This window comes from Lepidochelys kempii, chromosome 6 (genome assembly GCF_965140265.1).
Source record: "Lepidochelys kempii isolate rLepKem1 chromosome 6, rLepKem1.hap2, whole genome shotgun sequence".
In the NCBI taxonomy this organism is placed as follows: Eukaryota; Metazoa; Chordata; order Testudines; family Cheloniidae; genus Lepidochelys; species Lepidochelys kempii.
In genome coordinates, this window is record NC_133261.1 from 72,460,231 (window position 1) to 72,485,330 (window position 25,100).

The following is a 25,100-nucleotide window of genomic DNA, read 5'->3' on the forward strand; positions in this document are numbered from 1 at the left end:
GACATGTTGCCAGGTCAGGATTGGGAACCACACCTCTCAGCCACATCAGAGCTATGAAAATGGTCACTGCTTTCTCATTTCAGTTTGAGCAGGGCTTTGTGGATCAGTGGAGTTAAGGGGAAGATGTAGAAGAGACCCAAAGGGCAAGGAGGGTATTCCCAGGAAGTTGCAACCATGTTCCACCACCTTAAGAACTGATGACATTTAGTGTTGGAAAACGTGGCGGAGGTCTACCTGCAGAAGACCTTAGGTAAGGCAGCTCTTGCCTGTGGTCTTGATGGAAAAAATCTGTGGTTGATCATGATCTATAACGCCATCGGAGAGACAAGTATTCATGGAGCAATGCAATAGTTCCATTGCCTCACCAGCTCTGCGTAAGGATCAGGATTTTGCTCCTCCTTGGCAGATTATATAGTACATGCTCATTCAGTTGTCCCACGTCGCTGTGGTTGGCCTTGAATGAGATGTTGGAAGTAAAGCTTAAGGTACTGCTCAAAGTTAGAGGACACTAATGTGTAGCAACAACTGTAGTGGAGCCCATCTGTACTATCCTTTAAATGAGTGCCCCAGCGGAGAAAGGAGGTGGAGGTGAGAAGGGGATTTCCATGCAGACTGACATCCTTGCACCTAGGTGTCTCAAACTGGGTACACCTGAGAAGCTTTTGGTTTAAATGACTTGCCTAGCATCAGAGGAATGGGACAATTCAATTCTCCAGAGCAGCATTCAACTGCCTTACCTCCCTCTCTTTCTGCCATCCACTGCCTCCTTCAGTGCATGCTTTCCGGCTTCTGCAACAAATGGTCCTATAGGTGGGGTGGGGTCCTATAGGCAACAGCCTCCTTCACTACACAACTCTGACTCAGTGCCAGAGGATGTCTAACCTGTGCACTGATAGGAGGCAGGGATTCCTGTGGAAAAAACAGACTGTGATCATTAATTAAAGACTCTCTCAATGCATGCACACAAGGGGAATGAACTGATATTGCATAAGAAACCTTAATTCTGGCATTTCCTAACTTGAGTGTTTGACGCTGCAAGGTTAATGTAGTTTGTGTATGTAGGTTCCTAGGTTTTTAAAAATCAAAATTCCATCATGTGGCATGATATTAACATCCACACAGGTTATCAGTAGTGTTGGAACCTTTACATCTACCACACCAACCTCTGCCAGTTGAGCTAACACAGTAACTGATTAGCAGTAGTAGGGTCTCATCTTTTCTGTGGACCAGTGCTAGATGGGGACTGGACACTCAGCCAATGGGTTTCCAAGATGTTTGCTGACAGCTGATGAAAGCAATTTTGGGTTCCATTTCTGACTCTGGAGGGGAGTGTTTTCTAATGGTCACAGGCTCCTTTCCACCCCTTCTGTGTCCCAGTTCTGTCTCTTCCCTGCTCCTAATCCCACTCCCATCTTCCTTACTTAGCCATTCCCAGTCTGCCCATCACCTCCAATCATTGCCCCAGTCTCCTTGTCCAAACAGTTCCACTTCTGCCACATATACATGCTAGTTCCTTATATAATTTTTTCCCCCAACTACACTGATCTCCAGTTCCATTCTCCCTTACCACTCCAACTCCCACTTTCAATTTCCCTCTCCCTCTTCAGTCCTAGTTTCTGTCCTCCTCTCTTCAGGCTACCTGTCCCAATCACACTGAACTTTTGTTCCCTCTGCATTCAAATCAGGCAACTTCCTCCTATGCACTGCTTTGGGGATGGGTGTGTGTGCATGTTGTGAGTACAGCATTACCCAATGCAGTCTGAAGCTACAACTGCAGAGTTAGTGGACTGAATCTTCAGAGGATGTAGCTGCTAAAATCTACTGAAACTGAGCAAACTGCGATTTTTCACAATGGATTTAACTTATGAAAATCTGTCCAAATTTGTTCAGGAATGGCAAAAGGCACATCCCTGACACAAAAGCCACTTGCTAAATAGGGTGCTAGAGATTTTCAAAGAAAAAGTCAGACATTTTTTAAATGTATGTAAAACAATGTACATTTCCCTAGCTGTGTTTTTGTAAATGGCTGAATCATTTTGGCTGAAGTTTTCCAAAATAATTCAGCCTGAGGCACATTAAAGTTTTGGCAAAGTAGTGTATAACTCTGAAAACAAGGTCTTATAATGAGAAGGGTTGGGTAACCTTAACAGGCAGAACTACCAGTTCCACCTGAAACAACATGGCTACCTTCTAGCTTGTCTTTTTTCCTAACAAATGACACACAATGAGGTTTCAGTGCATTCTCAGCCCGTGCTGCTTTATTGCTAAAAAAAATTGTATACAGGTGCAGAGTTTCCAAGTTCATTTTTAAACAGTTCCTCTTTACAGTGTCAAAAGAATAAAGTCTTTTCTTCAAATCCCCAAAGATGCATAGATATAAAAGCAAGCTGCCTTTTGGAAAACGTCAACTATATACAGGGAGAAATTTTTAGTATTACCACATAAAACACAGTGCGATGGAATAAATGGTTTCCAGTGTTACCACTAAATTCCTTCACTAATCTTTCCTGTGCATGGTCTATTGAGTACAATGAATATGTGATCATACTATCAGAAGTTCAGTATAGGAAGTATTCTCTAGCCTAGTTTCCAAACTTAAGGACAATTTTTTTTAAAAAAGGCATCTACTCAATCCCCTTCCTATGTTAGAGCTGAAAACCACCTTCAAAATTTCTCCTCTGCTCTTCCACCATGCTCCTCACAAAGAGTTTACTTACAATGAAGTCTTATTTCTTTTTTTTTTAGAAGGAAAATAAGTGTGTACTTGTAAATATACTAACTGCTTACCCCTCAGGCAATGTCTACACTCCAAATAGTACAGTGGCACAGCAGTAGTGTACATTACAGCGATGGAAGAAGTTTCTCTGTCACTGTAGTAACTCCACCAACTTGAATTCTTAACCTAGCTACTATCACTCTTTGTGTACCTAGCCATAGGGGGTTTATGTCAGCATAGCTGCAACATTCAGGGGTGGAGATTTTTCTGAGTGTAGTTACTGTGTTGACCTAAATTTTAAATGCAGACCAGGCCTTATTTGAAAAAAAAAAAAAAAAAAAAAAAAAGGTACTAATGCAGGATTTTAAACTGAAGAGTAGTCCTGAAGGATGTCCAGTAGGGTTTTAGTGGCATGCTTGACCACTTGGGCTAAACATGTTTTAACCATTCCTTTTTGCCTACAGAAGTTGGCCCAAAGGAAAAATTTCAACCATATTCTGATACTATAAAATACAGTCAATCACAGATTAAATCTTAATATTCCCTTTTTCATTTTGCAACGACTGTACATCTAAAGAAAGAACAACAATGAGCAAAAAATATATAGCCCCCCACACCAAGCCAGCATTGTGGGTGTGCTTGTATTACACTGGCTAAGAATGTAGACAGCAGTTAACTTGACCCATAAACCCTTCCTCTTGCCCCATCTTCTTTCTTCAAAGAAAGAGGTGGGAATTTCTGACAGAGGAATTTCCACATAAACTAGGTCCCCCCTGCAAAGTTAGATGTAGCCATAATAAGATAGAAGTAATGAATCTCAAAGGCTACTTGTCTCAAGTCTGAGAGCTTCTGAGTTTACATGCTCTACACTAGGAAAAGCAGCATTAGTTCTTGTGCTCTGCTACAGATATAACTTTTTTTTTTTTTTACATTCTCAGCAGCAATTTTCCCCAAACACCCACAAAGTGGCTCAAGAAATATTCTTTGCAGAAAACATAGTGAAAGTTTGCAAACAAATAGATGGCACCTGATTTCCATTAGTTCTCTCATGTCAAAATTACTATTTTTTTTAATCAGTTAAATTAAGAACAAAACATTGTCACCTATGTTGCTAGAGGTCAGGACGCTCATTGAGCAAATCTCATTTTATAACTTTTTCAAAGTTTTAGTCACAGAGCTCAACAAAATAAAAACACAAGTTTTGTCAAAAATTTCATGTTCATTCCTAAAAGTTGCCATTACTGCTGGTTCATACCAGTATGCTTCAGTACAGCGGCCTATGTGGCTAACGAGTTACCTGAAAATACTATTAAAAAGCTATTCAACACCTGAAATATGTGGACTGTGCTTATTGATTTCAACCCCTTGCAAAGAATTTACCTCACTAGGCCAAGACCTCTTTCACCTATTGTCAGGCAATTCCTACACTCAGTTTACTATGAGTCAGTTTTATGTTATCCAACTTGGATTTCACCTGTTGCCCTCCCCACACCCTGGGAAACTCTGCACCTTTCTGTTTGCTACAATTGCAGCAGCTGAGAAACCTCATCTCGCCACTAAACATGCTTAGTTCATGCCCTGTTTTTTACATGCTCAGGGCACTAATGTGAACCAGGCAAGAGGTTAAAAAGGCGAGTTCTGCTGATCCTCGTTCCTGATATGCAGTTTTGGTGCCATGCTTCTGTCCCTATCTGTATAATCTGCCCCTTTCTCTACAGAGGCAGTGCATTCTTTAAAAACAAAATTTGAGAATCAAAGCAGTAAGTTCAAGCTATTGGTATATTAGTTCCTATTGCTTCATTATGAATAAATGCATATCTGAATTTACTGGTAATAACTATGTAACACTAGACATTTTGAATCATGCATAATTAGAATACTAGCTCTATAAGACTTGATTTGTGGGCCTGTGCCACTCTTCCTCAGTTTGTCCATGCAGGTCTTTGTGCCTAGGGCTTCACAAATGAACATTCTTTTAGTTGCTCTGCAAACACACATTCAGTTCGGAGGGAAAACAGAATTTACACAGGACATGCTACAGCAAGTTAGAACATCTGACAGTAAAGATAAAAGGTAAGCCTTAGAGAATTTGAGTATACTGTGACTGCTTGGTACGTAGGTTTAGTGCCAGACATATCCTTTATTTATGCTGCACATGTATACACATTATTCTAAAGTCAAACTTCAGGAAAAAGTGCAAAGCAGACTGAAGGAAAATGGGGGTGGTGGGGGTGGGTGTCCATAGGTAGCATTCTGCACTGCTGTGTGAGACGCCCAGGTTCCGCTGCTGGCCCTTCGTGCCTTAGCCTGGCCAGTTGTGAAGGCAACATGCTGAACCTTTGGGAGGAAAGGCTACACCTTGAATTGCCCAACATATAGCCCTCCGGCGCAAGTAAAAAGCTGTACAAATGGGCTTGGAAGGCAATCTCAGCTAGTCTCCATTCACAGCTGAAAGGATGGTCACTGCAGTGCAAGGAAAAAAGGGGTCTCTAAGAGCACTGACAAACTTCCTCAGGAAAGGTTCTGTTCTCCCATTATTACTGAGGAGTACTTCCATAAAACCCAGAAAATAACCTTCACAGCAGAGCTCGTAGCGAAGCCCTGTTTAAAATATCATTTTCCTGAAGCTTGTCACAGCTCTCTATTCCCAAAAACTTGCCACAAGGATTTCTTAGTGCTGAGAAGGTCTGTAACAGCCAGCTGTATCGAGCAAGAGCTGTAATTCACAGGATAGGTACTGGCTAGAACTTCTCCAGCAGCACCAATGAGCAAGAAAGCAGATCACAGGTTTCTGCACAGTCCACACACTTATGATCTAGACTTAGCATTGCTTAGACCTAGTATTAGCATGCCACTACTTGAAAACCATCACATTATCTGAACTTTCTGCTTTGTTTTGCAAGCAAGGAAATCAAGGGCTTGGGAGGGGAAAAAAAAAAAATTATACCACAGGTCAGTGGCCCCAGGGCAGCAGAATCTCTGACATTGCTGCTGTGAGCTGTCTTTGGAAATTTAGTCACCCCTGGAGAATAGTTCACCAGAAAGTCTGCAATGGCAGCAACAAGCAGATAGATAGCCTTCAAGTTTTCATTGTAACTGTGTAACACAGTCTTGCAAAACTCTACTCAGCTAGGAAAAGTACATATTCTGGAGATATGAGCAAGATAGTGTTTTCATTATTATGGTAAAAGACTGGCAAGTAGATTTTCGTAATTGTATAAGGCTGGTCTAATACCATCTAGTATGCCTATGACATGATCAAGTTAAGGTCTCTTCTTGGTATGTTTCCTGTTTTAATAATAATTTAGTGGTTGGAATTTATTTCAAATCACCATCTTTTAGATCACAGGTTTTCATGTGCAAGACTACTATTGGATATGCCCTACTTGCCAACACTTAACTACTTATCCATACATCCATCTTGGTTACATTAGATTAGGGGTGCCCACATTTTGCCCCAACAGAGACTCATGTTATTGACTTGCCAAGGGACAAATGGCCCCACCTAGTTTACTAAATAATGAAGCAAAGTTCAGCCACTCTCACACACTACAGATGGTAGCATGCAATATCCCACCCTGATCAAAGAGATTAAGCCACCACATGGATCAATACACACTTTGGTTTAATAATTCAATTCAGGACAGAATATGGCATGCCGAGCTGTATATTCTCTGCAGGCTACGCTTCTGTATTGAAGACAAGGTCAGCTGTGGGTTGTATTTTAAAACTCCATGGGCTCTTTTGAGTGCCCCTCTAATAGTTGCCAGGGACAAAGACCACAGCAGCAGATCAGTTCTCCTCTGCCTTACCAGAGAATCTACTGCAATTGGCTTTGCAAAACTCAAAGGGTGAACAGAAAAGTTTTAATCTTAAATGGAAGCGTATGGCCAGTTTGTACTTAAAATTTTAAAAGAGGAAGGAGGACAGTCTTTTGAAAGAAATAAATCCTGCAATTCTGTCCCTGCAGAAGAAACATTTGATATGTCAACATTTGACAATACTTTCTTTTTAGGACCTGTCATATCTCTACTTAGTTTATTTTTACAAAAAACAAAAACCCCTCTCTGCAATAAAAGCTTTAAATCATGCTTTCCAACTGTGGGAAACGGGTCTTCTTTGTATCTCAGCACTTTCCTCTCAGAGGCACTGCACATGCTACACTACAAAACAAGCAACAGGGAAACCAGCCACTCATACACAACTGCCCACTCTTCCCCTACATGCACCAATTCAGACGCATGACCTATAGCTATCCAGGTTTTATACCAGGCTCATCACCATGGTATTTAAGCGCCATATTCCCTCAAAAGAAAGAGGAATTCTTCCATCTTCTTGAAAAGAGACACTATTCTCTTCATGCAACTCCCTGCAGCACAGACCACAAACTTATTTGGTTATTACCACTTATTCTACTGTACAATCTTGCTAATGCAAGTTAGTTACTATTACATGCAAAACAGTTATTGCTACTAAAATTCTAGTTTTATTAAATCTTTTTATGGCTTTGTTTGCATCAGGGATATTTCCCCCTACATACTGTGCTATTTTTGCATTCCAGTTTCAGAGGTATTTTTTTATCAATTGATTCCCCCAAGCACTAAGCTACTTGATTCAATGGTATAGCTACTTTTATTCAGAACTGAACTAGCTTTGAGCACAGTTCCCCAGAGCTCTACTGTAAACAGCCCACCTGCCCAATATACATGGAGAGACGGAATATGCAGAGACTCTGTTTTTTATTACATAATTAACTCTGCAAGAATCACTGGTTTTGTATCTCAGTACATTTTGCCCATTTAATTAATCTAGATCAACTCAGAAACCCAAGCTACCCATTTTTCCCAGGTGGCCATTTACAGGCAGGGCTCAAGAAAAGATGCAGTACCCTCTCTTAGCTGACAGCAGTCTGTTATTTTTAAAACAGAGGTGGGTGAAAACCAATAGTGAGAGCAATTAAAAAGCTATTCCAGGAAATCAGACAGATATCATACACAGGTTGTTGTAAACCTGGGTTGGGAGTCATTTCCATCTCTTGCTTCAATAGTCCAAACGGCCTTTTGAGAAAGTGATAAATAAAGTTAAGATTTTGTCACGATTATTTTTAGTAAAAGTCAGGGACAGGTTGCAGGCAATAAAAAAATGCAGGGAAGCCCATGATCTGTCTCTGACTTTTACTAAAAATAATGGGGATGCGGGAAACTGACCAGGGGATGACTGAAGCCCAAGCTCCGCAGGGGGGATGAGAGCCCAAGCCCTGCAGTTGGAGGAGGGGGAGCTCTAGCACCCACCATGGCTGACAGCTCTAGGGCCCCTGCCGCCTGCAATGGCTGATGGCTCCAGTGCCAGTGACTGAGAGCTCTGGGGCCCCCACCGTCCATAGCAGGCTGACAGCTACAAGGCCCCTCTGCTCATGATGGCTTGGAGATGTGGGATCCCCACTGCTCACAATGGCTGACAGCAGTGGGGCTCCTGCCACCCGCAGCGTCTCGGAGCCCCCGCCGGCTGACAGCTCTGGCCCCAATGCCCCAGGCACAGGGCTGAAGCTGAAGGGAAAATGTCACAGAGGTCTCTGAAAGTCACAGAATCTATGACTTCCATGACAAAATCTTATCCTTAGTGACAAACCATTTGGATTTTACCTAGCTCAGCTTTCCATTCTCAGAAGGTAGAGGGAGAGGCATTGTGGAGAGAGAGAAAATTGCCACTCAGTTAAAAAAGAAATCAGATAGCTAGGAAAAGTACTGGAAGTCTCAATCTATAATTTAGGATGCTAAGTGCACAAAATTGAAAAAACTTGTATACAGCAATTTGAATTTAATAATTTAACTAGTCTTACTAATTAAGTTGATCATTAGCATATCATTTTTTAAATAGAGTTATTTCTGCAAAATGTGAGTCTGCTCAACAGTTAACAGAACTCATTAATTATACTCATATGAGAAGGTAGCAGAGTTGCCTATAAAACACGTACAGTGCCTCTTCAGCTTCTGTACGGTGGATGGGATAGGTAGTAATGAAGTGGTCTACACGAAGACAGAGTCTGCAAGAACAGTTTAGGGTGTTTCACTAAGACTAAAAGGAAACAAATACCACTGTCAATTTGGTGGGTGTCCTGGATTTGTCTTGCAGTTCACCTTATATGGACGAAGAGATGATTCGTCTGGATGCTCACAGTCTACTGTTTAGCTTGGATAGACTTTACCAAAAACAAAACAAAAAAGTCAGCTATTATTCCACAAAGCCCCTCAAGTTAAAAACTCCATTTCCAAAGATAGCATTGTCACTACCACTGCCTAAGAAGGATACTGCATCTTTAGACCACGTTCATAACATCTGTTACTGTCTGCTTTCTACTGTTAGTTACATTATTGTCAATAATAATTTGCCACTCTGAAATTGTAAAAATACTACTAGGCTCATGCACTGATCCTAACATGGCACTACAGTTTGCTACGAAGCACTAATGCTTATGGAACTATACACATCTCAAAATGGAAGACATTGGTGATTTTGTTGTTTTCAAACAACTTGTAACATCATTTTGTCCACAAGTATTAAAATATATATATATATGTATATATATCTATTGCACATGCCCCTTATTTATTTGTTTAACCTTTCATACGGGAAGATTTCTTGCCAACATGGAGAAACAGAAGCGGAGCAAAGAGTAAAGTCTAAAGGCTGAGGCAGTATTGCCTAATACAGCAGTTTCATAAAGAAACTGGCAGGAAGCATACTGCAGTGGGGTCTTTTGGGCATGCACAACTGCAGTTACTCCTGTGACAGCCACAGAACATTAGCCGGATTATAATTTTATCTTAAAAATTAATCAAGTGGTTACATGTTAGGGGGCAAGCAGGGAAAGTCAACATTTGTTTCCATTTCTCACTATGAGGCAGAGCTTGGAGACAATTATTCCTATCAATGTGACAAAGTGGACTAAAGTGTGTCCACCTTCTCCAGAGTCCATTCTCTGCCTTTTACAATATATGGGAAACAATATCAAATTTGCTATGAGGCTGTGCTAGAAACAGCTGCAAGTGGTTATGTCAGAAGGGAGACAAATAGGAGTCAGGAAGGCGAAAAGAAGACTCACCAGGCTTAAGAACAAACATTTGCCATAATGGATGCCTTCTAATCACATTTAAACCTGTGACATGGACAGCAGATATTTCCCTCACTAATGGCCTGATCCTGCCTCTACTGAAATCAATTCTAAATCCCACTGACTTCAGTAAGAGAAGGCTCTAAAAGGGAACATATTTTTCCAGTTGTCTTTAACGCTCAAAAATCCAAATTCTGTTTGGCAAGGGACTGCACTGTATTTAAAAGAAACCAGCCCAACTGCCTACCCATGATGAATATAATTATTTCTCCAAGTGAACAGATAAACACAGCTGACTGGTGCATTGGTGCTTACTATATTCTGATGCCATTACATCTTGTATTATTTTCAACATGAAATGTACAGCTCAACATTCCCTACCCAATGAGTCTGATTTTCTCTCTAAGAGAGCACAAAACAGGAAACAATGTAATTAAACCTTATTGTCACAACACAAGTTCCCTGTGGCTCTACACAACTTTATTTCCAGGAGTGAAGAGCAGGACCAAAGCCAGTGCATGGGTTTGTTCAACTCCAGAATTTGTTCTCCTTCAACTTCCACTACAATAGATAGATTAGATAGACAGATTAGAGAGATATAAGAAAAAGTTTCTTTAGAGATTCTCTCTTCCCCATCCTTTTATAATCCCTTCCCTTCTCTACCAGCCATAAAATGTTGCTCTCGCTACTTGTCACCAGGAGTTAAGTAGACTTTCAGCTGTTGGGTTTTTTTGTTTTGTTTTTTTTTAAAAAAGCCATTTTTAGGTTGCCTGGCTCTCTCCAGCGGTTTTCTAAAAGAAAATAAAAATTAATATGAACAGAGCCTGTACCCCTTTTTTTATCCAGATTTGAAATTATATGTTTTAAAATCAGCAAATCACATTTGCTAAATTCACATTAACACAAGCTTGAAATAAGGTGCACTACTAAGTGGTCCAGGTTCAAGTGGAAGAAAACAGATAAACCAATTATGGCCTTTCCACCAAGAAACCTCATTGACCACACAGACTACCACTGCAGCGAGCAACTAAACCACATAAAGCTTCTATCTCAAAAGGAAAGAAAACATCCCGTGTAAGTCACAAGTGATGGAGACAAAGACTCTGGTGTAAACACGTGAGAACCATGATCTCCTCCTTAGTTTGGGAAGGAGATACAGGAGGAGCCAGAAAAAGAGCACACTTCCTTCAGCATTTCTGCTCTCTCTGAACTTGTTTCTCTATCAGACCTCCCATCACCTACACCCTGGAAGAGTACCCATCCCAGTATTCCAGTAGCCAAAGGAGAGTTAAAAACCAACTCCATCAGCTGTATGAAGAAGTTATAAACTGCATCCAGGACGTTGAGGGGATGAGCTGGAGCATTATCCTTGTAGCCTCTCCCATCCCACCAGAGGTCAGTTGCTTTATTAAAAAGAAGTTCTGTTCCATCTCTTGGATCATAGACAGTTTTTTTGTTCCTTTTGCTGCTGAAGAAGACTGGAGGTACAATGTAAACCCAACACTATAGGATCAACTTTAGCACTAGGAGGCTCTCAAAGATTCACCTTCTTAGGGAAGGGGCTTGCTACAAAAGAGACAGTGCAGAGCAACTTCTTTTCCTGGTGAAAGCTCCTCACATTCACTGGTTATGTGGATTTACACATGCAGATGTTTTTGATCACAGAATGTGAGGATTCATCCATCCATGATATACAAGGTAATTCTGTATTTGTTTCTGCGCATTAGCTGCTTCATGAGGTGACATCGAGACATTTATCTACAAAGTCAGTTCTTTGTTCTGGATTAGGACATCCTCATTAAGGGATTTTCCAGGATTGTGGTTTTTTTTGTTTTTTTTAAGTTTGTTCCTCATTTCAGGGTGGAAATCTGTTCTGGTTCTCTTGCTGCAACCTTTCACATATGTTGAAACAGCTTGGCACAGCATCACATGCAGATGCACTATCCATTTACTTGGTTCTCCAATAGGGCACAGTGGGAGAAGACGTTACGCTCCTAAGATTATAGAAAGGAGATACCATTCAAGAAGACTGGTTTCTGTGAGAGCATGCCTGTAAAAATCTTCTCTAGGGTGCAAAAACAGAGCTCAAAAACTCTGAAGACATCACTTCAGGGACCTATCAAACATGATTTCTGTTGCTCGCTTGTAAGGGTTGGTAAAATGCTTGCTGTGTGCTCCTATGGCGGATGCCAGCTGGTGCAGGCTCCACACATCAAATGGTGGTTTAAGAAGTTGAAACATAAAGAGAAGAATCTTTTCTCATTACATGCCATGGAGATAAGGAAAAGACTTTTCTTCACTAGTAGTGGAGCATCCACCTTTCACTGTCTATGATCAGTTTCTAAGCAAAAGTAACAGGATAACTTCCTCTGGGATGCCAGGAACAGACCTGAAAACACAAAAGGAAAAACAGAAGGAATAACAGAGAACAGAATGAAATTAACTCAAAATTAAAATGCTCAAAAGTTCACTTCTTCAAAATCTGATTTCAATTTATACAAGATCAGGATGTTGCACAAACTGCAATGATAGCGAGACTTAAAGTTCTTAGAGTTCTAACTTTAGAAGTTTCTAGGCTGGCTAAGTAAACACTACAGATATACTGAACTAAAAACTTACTTGCTCACACAGAAGCAGTGTGTCCAGCAACAAGTATCACACTGTTGGGAATGTGGTAGGTAACTATATTATTTCTTAATTGTGACCCAGAAATATGCTGTTGCAAGGGAAGTGTGGTGCCAGGAAAAGAATACACACATTGCACCTTGATTGTCTTTTTGGCCAAATTTTCAAAACAAACAGGTACCATAAACCAGGAGCTAATTAATCACAATCTACAAGACTATGAATACCACAAGTGAAGAAAGGTGTTCATAGTGGCTGTAAGATCACACAAGTTAGCTTCTTTTCCTGTGCCCACTTGCTTTTCTTCATTCCCAGATAGAGAATCCCAGTGTGACTACACCTATGCTCCTGCACCAGTAGCACTTTCTTGGCATATCTGATCATAGTGGCAGTTTGAAATGAAGCTTCTGTTTTAAACTGATGATGCAACTGTGTAGGGGCACAGCCATGTTGGTGCCAAGAGATCGTTTTTCTCTTCTATGGCAGGAAGTCCATCAATGACCCTCTCTATGCTGCAATGTGGGAAAGGGGGAAGATTTCATATACACACCAGCTTTTATTCTTCCTCCATTATCCTCTTCCCCCTTTATCTGGTCTTTTCTTGCCTATGTCTACCTCCCTGCTCTAGATCACCCTCATTCCTTGCTTGGCAGGTAGCTGAAATTAATCTCCTAGTTAACAATTTTAGGGTCCCATATTGAAAGAGTGGGTGGATATTGGTGGATCAGAAAAACACAGCTATTGTACACATCCCTCTAACTTTCTCACCAAGGAGCTCAAAGCACTTCACAAATATTAGCAAATTTCACATCATCATACCCATATAAGTAGGAAGGTCTTATTATTCTCATTATACAGATGGGGTAACTGTGACAGAGAGGGTGAGTGACTTGCTTAATGTCACACCAGAAGTCTGTGGTGACCTGGAAAGAGAATCCAGTGTTTCCTGACTCCCTGTCCTATGCCTTAACGGCAAGAACATCTTTCCGCATTGCAAGAGACAAAAATGAAATCAAAACCCTCAAATTAGTTGTTTAATATTTGACATTTTGACTGTCAGCATAAAATAGAATGCAATTAGCATTTATTCTTGTTGGAATAAATCATTAAATCAGGCTCAGTTATCAGGAGCAGTTCAAGCAGACACTGTGGTAATAGTCCAGTACCCCTATAGCATGCCAAGGAAAGCCAAATCCCTCTTGGACTGATTTAAAAAAAAAAAAAATCAGAAACAAAAAAGAAACAGATAGTTTATACCTACCCTTAACCTCATGGCCACACATGCCATCATTTTCCACCAAGAGCCTTTCCTTTCAGTTTGCTGATTGGCACTCAAAATGGAACATAAGTGAACCTGATTGGCACAACAAGATGGATAATAAATAAATAAAACAAACAAAAGAGCAAAGCAAGAACAAAATTTCTGTTATCCTGACATTGTGCAAGGTACAAACACCAGGAAAAGAGCAATAGTGGTTATCTTCCAGGAATTAGTTAAGCAAGAATCATGATATTACTCCATAAATTATTATACAGATGAATTAGTCTTTCCTTCCCCTGATAGGAAAAAGCCTACTGAGCCACCCTAGAACGAGCTCATCCATCCCAACAAATACCTCATTCTAAATGGTAGCAAAATGCCACTGGTTTTAAAGTTTAGTTTTCAATGGATTAAATGAGAGCAAATCAACTTTCCCCCTCACTTCTGGGGAGAAGAGCACCTACCCAAGACATTTCCAAAACGTTTTTGTTCAGAAACCATTCTGTCCCTGAGGTAAGAATATGCATGTTATTTAATAGATCAGTTGGTGAAATCTTTCACTTTAGTCAGTTTGTGCAACACTTACTCCTGGGGGAATCTGACACTACTGCACATGTGCATATTTAATGAGCCCCGCAGATTTCTAATTTTTCAAGCAGAAAAAAGTTTCTGCCAAAATGTTGCTACAGTTCCGCCTTTTGCCCACCAGGGACGCTGTGGCGACAGAACAAAGTTGCAGCTCCCTGCAGGGAGGGAAGAGAGAGCTGCCTTCACAGCGCTTGTCAGGCCAGGTCAGGAGATGGGCTGTGGGGGGCAGGAGAGGTGCGTCAGACAGGGGCTCATAAGGGCTAGTGAGGGAAGACAGACTGGGGCAGGGGCTGAATGGGAGTGGAGGCACAGGGCCACGGGGTTAGGGTGGTGCAAAGACACATGGGGATGTGGCGGGGGGGCGGGGTGAAGAGCTACACAGGGACAGGGGAGTGGCTGGGTGAGGGCACAGAGACACGTGGGGACAAGGGCAGATGTGTCTGACTGAATGGGAGAGGCGAGGGGTCAGCCAGGATCTGCATGGGGGAAGCTCCCTAACAATCCATCCCTGCCACACACACACCCCCCAAAAAAAGGTTCCATACTTTTTCCACCCATACTCAACAGCCCTCCAAGTTCACACCCAGGCTCCTTCCCAGCAATTTACTTCCCTCTCCCTCAGCTCCTCCATTACCTCTGACTCCCCCAAGCCTTTGCTCTGCTTCTGAGGGGTGTGAGAAATATGGTTCTGCATTGTTGTTTAAATGAATTAAGAACATAAGAATGGCCATACTGGGTCAGACCAAAGGTCCATCCAGCCCAGTATCCTGTCTGCCAACAGTGGTCAATGACAGGTGCCCCAGAGGGAGTGAACCTAACAGGTAATGATCAACTGGTCTCTCTCCTGCCATCCATCTCCACCCTCTGACAAACAGAGGCTAGGGACACCATTCCTTACCCATCCTGGCTAATAGCCATTAATGGACTTAACCTCCATGAATTTATCTAGTTTTCTTTTAAACCCTGTTATAGTCCTAGCCTTCACAACCTCCTCAGGCAAGGAGGTCCACAGGTTGACTGTGTGCTGTGTGAAGAACTTCCTTTTATTTGTTTTAAACCTGCTGCCCATTAATTTCATTTGGTGGCCCCTACTTCTTATATTATGGGAACAAGTAAATAACTTTTCCTTATTCACTTTCTCCACACCACTCATGATTTTATATACCTCTATCATATTCCCCCTTAGTCTCTTTTCCAAGATGAAAAGTGCTAGTCTCTTTAATCTCTCCTCATATGGGACCTGTTCCAAACCCCTAATCATTTTAGTTGCCCTTCTCTGAACCTTTTCTAATGCCAGTATATCTTTTTTGAGATGAGGAGACCACATCTGTACGCAGTATTCAAGATGTGGGCGTACCATGGATTTATACAAGGGCAATAAGATATTCTCCATCTGATTCTCTATCCCTTTTTTAATGATTCCTAACATCCCATTCGTTTTTGACTGATGCTGCACACTGCGTGGATGTCTTCAGAGAACTATCCACGATGACTCCGAGATCTCTTTCCTGATTAGTTGTAGCTAAATTAGCCCCCATCATATTGTATGTATAGTTGGTGTTATTTTTTCCGATGTGCATTGCTTTACATTTATCCACATTAAATTTCATTTGCCATTTTGTTGCCCAATCACTTAGTTTTGTGAGATCTTTTTGAAGTTCTTCACAGTCTGCTTTGGTCTTAACTATCTTGAGAAGTTTAGTATAGTCTGCAAACTTTGCCACTTAACTGTTTACCCCTTTCTCCAGATCATTTATGAGTAAGTTGAATAGGATTGGTCCTAGGACTGACCCTTGGGGAACACTACTAGTTACCTCTCTCCATTCTGAAAACTTATCAAATTATTACTGTATTAATACCAAATTAGTGCTGTATTAATAAGCCTAGTAAGAAATCTATTTGTCAAAAAACATTTCCTGAATCTTTTTTGTTGTTGTTTGTATTGTTACAGACATACCTGCTGACAGGTATTTTGAAATAAGTGACCAAAAATAATTGAAACTTGGTGTGACTATATTGTGTTATTTTGACAAATAAAATATGCAGAATTTTAAAATATTGTGCGAACTTAATTTTTTGGCACAGAATGCCACCAGGAGTAAACACTGTACTCCTCATCCTCCTAAAATTTACATACCCATACCTAATTAAGAACACCAGTAAATCCATGCACGGAAGAACTCACCTGGAGAACTAGATGTACAATACACTACTTCCCACACTGCTCTTAATTGGATTTGTTCTGTAAGAATTTTTTTTTTATGGTGATAATTGTTCAACACACTGGGACTGAGATTTTCCTACAGACATATGTCCAACTCCATTTCCTTAGAAACTGAGGTGAATGGAATTATTGCAGATTGATAAAACAAATACATCTTTACTGCCTGTCTAAACAGTTGTAGGGGGAAGGAATAATGTCAGGACTCAAGAATGTGATGCTGACAACCCAACTGGTAGAATGATGGATCACCTGTAAGCAGGGCTGCTTCATTACACAGAGCTTACACAATTAAAAAACACTCCCAACATACACACGAAAGCATTCTGATCCTTTTTATTCTCCTCCTCCTGCACTGCGGAACATTTTCACAGGCAGAGAAGAACCAGAACCTTTAGCCAAGATACAATCCACTGTGCTCTATTGTGATTTCTAGCTCTATTCTCTTAGGTTAGCCCTTACATTTACACATTGTGAAAGGTCAGAATTTGACAATCTCAAATCATACTACAATAACTAAATACACAATAGATTTTGAGAGCATGTGAACACAACATGAAGTCCTTCATAGAATAATTCATTTGATAAAGAAGAGTGATTCCGACCAACGTTAGAATGAGCAAAGTAAGACCCAAGACTATAAGTGAATGAACTACACATTAAAATAAGTCAAATTTTAAATATTTCATCTGCTGCTGCTGCTTTTTCATAACTACATCATGCAAATGAGTGCCTCAACTAGTAATGTGCCTCAATTTGCTAGGGGCAAAATTTTCAGACATTCACTAACTTCATATTTAATTTTTAGAGTGCTCAGCTTGACACCCTTTCCACCTGATTTTCAGAGGTGATGTGGAACCATTCATCACACGAACATCAAAGGAAAATGCAGGTGCTCTGAACTTTTGAAAATCAGACACAAGTGAATGAAATTTAAAATTAGTGAACACTTCTTAAAAATGTTTATCATAAATATAAAGGGAAGGGTAAACACCTTTAAAATCCCTCCTGGCCAGAGGAAAAACCCTTTCACCTGTAAAGGGTTAAGAAGCTAGGATAACCTAGCTGGCACCTGACCACAATGACCAATGAGGAGAGAAGATACTTTCGAAGCTGGAGGGGGGGAGAAACAAAGGGTCTGTGTCTGTCTATGTGTTGTTTTTTGCCGGGGACAGAACAGGAATGGAGTCTTAGAATTTAGCAAGTAATCTAGCTAGATATGCATTAGATTATGATTTCTTTAAATGGCTGAGAAAATAAGCTGTGCTGAATGGAATGGATATTCCTGTTTTTGTGTCTTTTTGTAACTTAAGGTTTTGCCTAGAGGGATTCTCTGTGTTTTGAATCTAATTACCCCGTAAGGTATTTACCATCCTGATTTTACAGAGGTGATTCTTTTTACTTTTCTTCTATTCAAATTCTTCTTTTAAGAAACTAAATGCTTTTTTCATTGTTCTTAAGATCCAAGCGTTTGGGTCTGTGGTCACCTATGCAAATTGGTGAGGATTTTTATCAAACCTTCCCCAGAAAAAAGGGGGTAAGATTTGGGAGGATTTTGGGGGGAAAGACGTTTCCAAACGAACTCTTTCCCAGTAACCGGTGTTAGACATTTGGTGGTGGCAGCAAAAGTCCAAGGGCAAAGGGTAAAATAGTTTGTACCTTGGGGAAATTTTAACCTAAGCTGGTAAAAGTAAGCTTAGGAGGTTTTCCTGCAGGTCCCCACATCTGTACCCTAGCGTTCAGAGTGGAGAAGGAACCTTGACAATGTTGTTCCTTACAAAAAGAGGATTGTTTGGTCATAAGGTTAGTAATTTGCAGGTATGCTGCACAGGATTTAATTTTAGTTGATAACTGTCAGTAAACATCCATTTTAGCAGACACTGAAATCAATGGAAAAAACAAGCCCTCTGCACTCCTGGTGTCACAGGAGTATGAGGTGCAGAGGAATCCCTGTGCTGCCTTAGGGCCTGTAACACCTGATCCTTGCAGGCATAAGGTGTGGGGGTGGCTGTGGACCTGGCAGGGCAGAGCAGAGACCCCTTGCTAGGACTGCAAGAAGAAGGACTCCCCTAGCTGAGGGTGAGGTCACAAGGTGCTGAATGGCTCCTGCGACAGTGCAGGCAGCCCTCTGCCCCGCTGCTACAGACCCACTCTCACACTCACCATCAGGGAATGCCAGGGGGGTCTGCTCTGCCAGGACCACAGCCTTCCCCACAATTTGTACCTGCAGGGATTGGCAGCTCCCCCGTGGCAGAAGTGTGTTCATGACGTGGGAGGTGCAGATGGCTCCCTGCACGGCCGCAGGGACGTGGTGCCCAATCCCTGCAGGCACAAGATGCGGGAAAGGCTGTGGTCATCCTAGCTCAGTGGATCAGAGACCACCCAGCTAGGGCTGCAAGGAGAAGGACAAGCTTCCAGCTGCAGGGGAGAGCATCCTGCTGCTGAATAGTTCTAGCCCAGGATGGCTCCCAAACATTTGGCCAATGAGTGAGTGGGTGGGTGGGTGGATGGGGCCAGTGACACCTAATCCCTGCAGGCAAGGCTTCGGGTCCTGGCCCAGTGGAGCAGAGACCCCCAGCCAGGACTGCAAGTTCAGACTGCAAGGAGGAGGAATAGTCCCCAATAACAGAGGAGCCCACCCCACTGCTGAATGGCTCCATCCTGGGTAGGAGCCATTTCAGCAACACAGTGACCTCAACCACGGCTAGGGACTCATGGTCCTCCACAGGGGGGTTCTGCTCCCCCCCACCAGGACCCCAGCCTCCCCTGCACCTTGTGCCAAAGGGATTGGGGTCACCAGCCCCGCAGGGACCCCTCCGCAGCTCCACTGTCATGACCGCACTTCTTCACTCATGTGCCAGGAATGTGGGATCCATCTCTGGTCTGGACTGTTCAGGTCATGTGTGATGGATGTAGGTAAGGAAGTATGGAGAAGGCAAAAGTCAAGGTTATAGGTTGCAAGAGACTGCTAAGGTCTTAACTAGGAATTTCCTGTTTTTCACAGTTGCACTAGTGGCATTGTCACTTGAGCAAGTTAAACCAGGGATGGCATGGTATTTATGAGAGGTGGTTTTTACCACCATGGGAAAAACCAGTTAGTCCCAGTTTAAGGCATTTTCTATTTCTATTTGCTGTTTCGTCAACACACACCTCATTTCAATTAGTTTTAGTTACATATTCAAACTGTAGTTACATAAGGCAGTAGATTTGTAATTAATTTAGGGTTATACAAATAAAACAAAACTGCAGTGGGCATAATACAAATATATGTAAATATTGGAATGTCTGTATGCAATTTGGTTTTGTATCTTCTCAAGGAAGTTATACACGTTATCACATATTTCAGTTTTCGATATAAAACAAAAGTAAAAAACAGCTGATTACATGAAAATGACAATAATGCTGAGTTGCACGCTTGAAGCATTAAGCAATCAAAAGCATGCAAAGTTACAGACTACCAGTCTAGGTCCATTTGGTCAGGCAGCATTCTGTAGCAGAAGACTAACTTTGATGTAGTGGACAGATCAAGCCTATTCCTCCATTTTTAATGGATGTATCCACAGTTTCAAAAGATTCATTCTGTGTTTGCTGAACCTGCTGGAAACTGGTACAATTATTTTTCTAATTCAAACCAAGTTTAAGACAGTATTTACCAGCACCCTGTCCTAAGCTAGGAAATTTTTTCCAGGAAATTGCCAATCGGAGTTTAACCGCTTTTTAACCATGTTTTTTGATTTGAGGGAATATACATGAGAGCTACACTACCTGCAAGACTCTAATGGTTTCATAAGCAATGGTCCCCAGAGTTAATTTTTCCTTCAGATCCTCCTCTTCTATCACAAGTATTGATTTAAAATGCAGTTTTGGTCAGAAAACTGAGCAACTGAAAATGGCAGCTTCTTGATTGATCTGCTTTTTTATTGCTTCTAGTATTTTCTTCTGTGTTCTTTGCTTCTTCTTTCTTTCCCGTGTTCTCTGGCAGCATAAATTGGATTCCTTTCAGCAACAAAAATGTCAACTAACTTCCAACGGCGGATTTATTTATTTTTACTGGCAATTAGGTAAGGAGGAGTATCTTGATTTTCACATCAGTGGGGAATGGAAACAGATATGGAATCACATAGTAAGGGGAAGTTCCTGTAAAAAACACTATCTGAACTAGGATTCCACGTTTTTGCTGAAGAAGTTAATGACATCTCAAGCACTTGAAGCCTGGCCACAAAATGCTCCAATAGGAGCTTACAATCAGTCCAGAAATGAATGTCCTTCACAGTCTTGCTATTATATTCTAGAGAGAGGTTTTAAAAAGAAGCCAGAACACCATTCCATGCAATAATGGGGAAAAATAAAACAGAAGCAAGTTCAGAAAAAAAGTTTTAGAGAACTCGCCTTTTATTTTTCCTTCTCAAAGACTATGTTGACCTATGAAGGTAGACAGCTGGACATACATAATCTCCTGAGTTCCTCAAACAAATCCTCCAGACAGGGAAAGGAATGTGGAAATTGCTCAACAGCAACTCAGGCAGCAGTTTTAGCCCCAGCTGGCCAGGGGAGTTTAGAACATGGACAGTCAGGCCCTCGGTCCCCCCACTCCTCGCCCACGGGAACAAGATTATTAGGTTTTATTTTCTGCAGCTCTTGGGGAGCCAATGCAACTAAATATCACCATTAATTCATGTTAAATGTGCATACTGCTATTATGGGTTGAATGGAAGTGGTGAGTGCATGCATGTGAAGGAGAAGGGAGTTACTTGCCTTCTTATTATTCTGTTAATTCTAGTCAGAAGCAGGACCATATTTATTCTGGAATATCCCAACAACATATCCACCTCTTGCAGAATCAAAGAGAACAGAATCTAAGCTTTAATTTGAAAAAGAAAGATTTCTGGTAAGAAAATCTTCCTAATACAAACTGAGAGAATCAATGTGAGTGCAGTCTTCCTGAATATGCACACAACCTAAAACAATAATTAACTCAAACTTAACTACAGTATAATTATTTTATCAGTAACATGCATCTAATTTCAAACATCCTGCCATGTTTTCCACAGGTGTCCAAAACTCCAAATGTCCTCTACCTACCCACCAAGACTTCTACCTTCCTCCTGACAAGTACAATGTAGTTATGTATTTTCAACATAAAATTCTACAGCAAACTGAAAATTTCATGACAGCATTACCAAATTAAATTGTGGAAGCTCCTTTGCTGGAGGTTGGATAGCCATCGGTCATGGATGGGGGTTAGACTAGATCGGGGTTATCACAACAATATTTTTGGGGACCTCAAGAGTGTGGCCCCCAACTCTTGCTGGTGGCTGCTCTGACAATTTTTCCTAAAATACTTAATTAACTTTAGGAAAAAATAAATAAATATGCATATATACACATCCAAATCATAATTTATTTACGTAGATTTTTTTTTTTGCAGACTCAACAATAAAAATAATGTACAGTTGTCTCTATTCTTTACTGGACCTAAATAGAATACAAACTCAAATAAGGTGCATGTTCTTGTCTTTTTTGTTATTTCTTTTGCTTTTTTTTTTTTTTTAAAGGCTTGCTAGCTAGTTAGTCTACTGCTGTGAAAAGTGATATTTGTATGTTTGATAATATCACCTTTCACAGTTCTCAGCTAGCTACTAAGTCTGCTGTGAAAAGTGATATTAGCAAACATACAAATATCAAATTTCACAACAAAGTTTTCTTAGCCCTGGCAAGCCAAGGAACTAACTAAACTTTGGATGGGGACGTGGGTAGGAGGCAGAGGGGGGCAGAGGTAATGGGGAGTGGTGGTGAGCCTGGGGCTGGTGCCCGCTGTCATGTAGCCAGGGTCAAAGCCTAGACCCCGCAGCTAGGACCTGGAGCCGGCCACCCTGCAGACCATCACCCTCAGGCTGAAGCCCAAAGCCTGAGCACCAACGTTCCCGGGAACTCTCACTGGTTGCCTGCTCCTCTGGCAGTTGTGGCTCCAGGGGGGGGACGGGACAGGGCCCAACCCCTGCTGGTGGCCTTGGGGGAAGGGCGACTGCTTTGACCCTTCCCCAATCACCACTGCCCAGGAGGCTGTGGCAGCAAGAAAAAGCCCCTGGTGGCCACGTTTGAGAAACACTGGACTAGATGACCCCATGGTCCCTTCTAACCCTATGATTCTATGAAAAAAGTTCTTTAGTTTAGTACCAGTCTACTACATCAGAGCAACAAAGAAGCCAGAAGGCCTAGGTGCATAATTTAGTAAGTACACTGACCTTGGCTACAAGTTACAAATCTGGAAAAGGGGAAGCCTGTTTTTAAATAATATTGTATTATGTGAATTTTCCCATTGTTTATAGAATACTTTCCTGCTTGCTGTCTTCAATAATCATTTGGAAACTTGAAACTGAAATCAATTTTCTTGTTGACATTTCCCTCTCTCCACCGTGCATACAATCTCCTTTATTGCTGTAATATTGTTTAAAGAAAAGGAGTACTTGTGGCACCTTAGAGACTAAACAATTTATTTGAGCATAAGCTTTCGTGAGCTATAGCTCACTTCATCGGATGCATACTGTGGAAAATACAGAAGACGTTTTTATACGCACAAACCATGAAAAAATGGGTGATTATCACTACAAAAGGTTTTCTCTCCCCCCACCCCACTCTCCTGCTGGTAATAGCTTATCTAAAGTGATCACTCTCCTTACAATGTGTATGATAATCAAGGTGGGCCATTTCCAGCACAAATCCAGGTTTTCTCCCCCCCTCCCCCATTTTTTCATAGTTTGTGTGTATAAAAACGTCTTCTGTATTTTCCGCAGTATGCATCCAATGAAGTGAGCTGTAGCTCACGAAAGCTTATGCTCAAATAAATTGGTTAGTCTCTAAGGTGCCAAAAGTACTCCTTTTCTTTTTGCAAATACAGACTAACACGGCTGTTACTCTGAAACCTGTAATATTGCTTGTGAATCCTGATTTTGAATTTTTAAGCATCTGAAATCCATTCCCTTGTGTGCACCCCTCACCTAATGCAATATGCTCACAGAAAACAAAGGTAGAAAAAATAGGTCAAGTCATCAATTTAACAGCATTCCACTAACATCCAGACTTCGTGTATAAAAGATACAATCTTTTAATAGCGTAATTTTCAGGCCTCTATTTTTGTAGTCTGAAATATTCAGCACTCTTTTCACCAGCTGAATAGACTAAATTCAAATTATGTGTTTTGATTTTTCTGCCATGCACATCAACAGTTGCAGCTGTTCTCTGAACATAAATTACAGCTGATTTACTATGCAGGAAACGGTTCTTCTAACCATCTGCTGCAGCGTACTAACAAGTCTATATCTAATGCATCGCTATGGGTTATCCATACTTCCAGTGCCTCTGAAGTTATTCAGACTTCTTCAGGGTGTATTCGAGCTCTCCTCATTCAGACAGACTTGAATTCAGGACCCTTTAAACCAGCACTCCAAACTATTTCTGCTATGGTTTTCTACGAACCCTTGAACTACATTAGTATTTAAATACAACAGTGATAAGCCCAAAGATAGACAGACGACGATACAAACCACAGCAGACGGGTAGCTTCGGGAGGAGCATTATCAACTGGAGTAAACTAGCGTGTGTGTGTGTAAAATTCAGATACGAGGAATCTAATTAAACACTCCCCCTAGAATTCTGCGGCTCCAGTTTTGGAGCATCGCTAATACACACCGTCTGCCAGGCCCGTGGGGGGGGGGGGGGGAGATGGTGAAGAGGCAGCACCCAGCCCAATCAGGGGGATACCATACACACAAACACACACACACGGCGCGGGAGGGGAGGGGAGACATCGAAGACCTACGTGCCCAGGCCCAGCCGGCTTAGGGATTAAGGGGGGTGGGGGGAGGGCCGGTACTTAACCAGAGCGAGTACCAGCCGGAATTCGTATACGGCCAGGCCCAGCCCAATCAGGGAGCAGGAAGGGGAGGCGGGTACATAGATGCCCGGGCCCAGCCCAATCAGGGAGCGGTGAGGTCCCGCCACTACCCAGGCTCAGTCTCGCTTCTCGGGCAGCCGTTCCCCGCTCCGTTTACCTGCCCCTGGCCGAGGCCGCCAGGCCGCGGCCGGCCCTCTCCCCTCAGCCTCTTCCTCTCACTCCGCCATCTTCCCCGGCTCACCTCGGCCACCCAGTCGGGGGCTCAGGCGCCCGGCGCCTCCAGTCCCGCCCACTCGAGAGCCAACCTATGAGGCACCGTATCGTCATCCTTCCGCCTTCGACAGGCATTGGTCAGTGGAGGCATCCGTCGGAGTTACTTGGAGGCCGCCTGCAAAACTCTCTCCTCTGATTGGCCAGGAGAGGAGCACCCTTTTGCGAAAGTATTGGTTACCCCGTGGCATAAGACCTCCCCTCACCGACATGTAAACCGGCCGTTTACGTTTGAATGTGTGTTCGTGTGACTGCGATTCCAGCCAGCTGGCGCGGACGGAGTGAGCCCTGACCTGGAGCGGGCAGGGCAGGAGGCGGCCCAGCCGTTACCGAAGGCGCCCCAGGTTGTGGCGCCCCCCCCCTCCCCTCACGCAGGGATGTTTTACTAGGAAAGGCCCACGCTGCCTAGAGCAC

General features: G+C 42.1%; 1 long non-coding RNA gene across 1 annotated transcript; it reads right to left on the reverse strand.

The window, feature by feature from the left end:
• Window positions 1-2,230: 2,230 nt before the first annotated feature.
• On the reverse strand, window positions 2,231-24,734 carry LOC140913055 (uncharacterized). Its single transcript, XR_012159458.1, has 3 exons — window positions 24,574-24,734; window positions 13,714-13,806; window positions 2,231-12,216 (listed from the first exon to the last, which is right to left on the reverse strand). It is a non-coding gene; the product is annotated as an uncharacterized lncRNA (long non-coding RNA).
• Window positions 24,735-25,100: the final 366 nt, after the last annotated feature.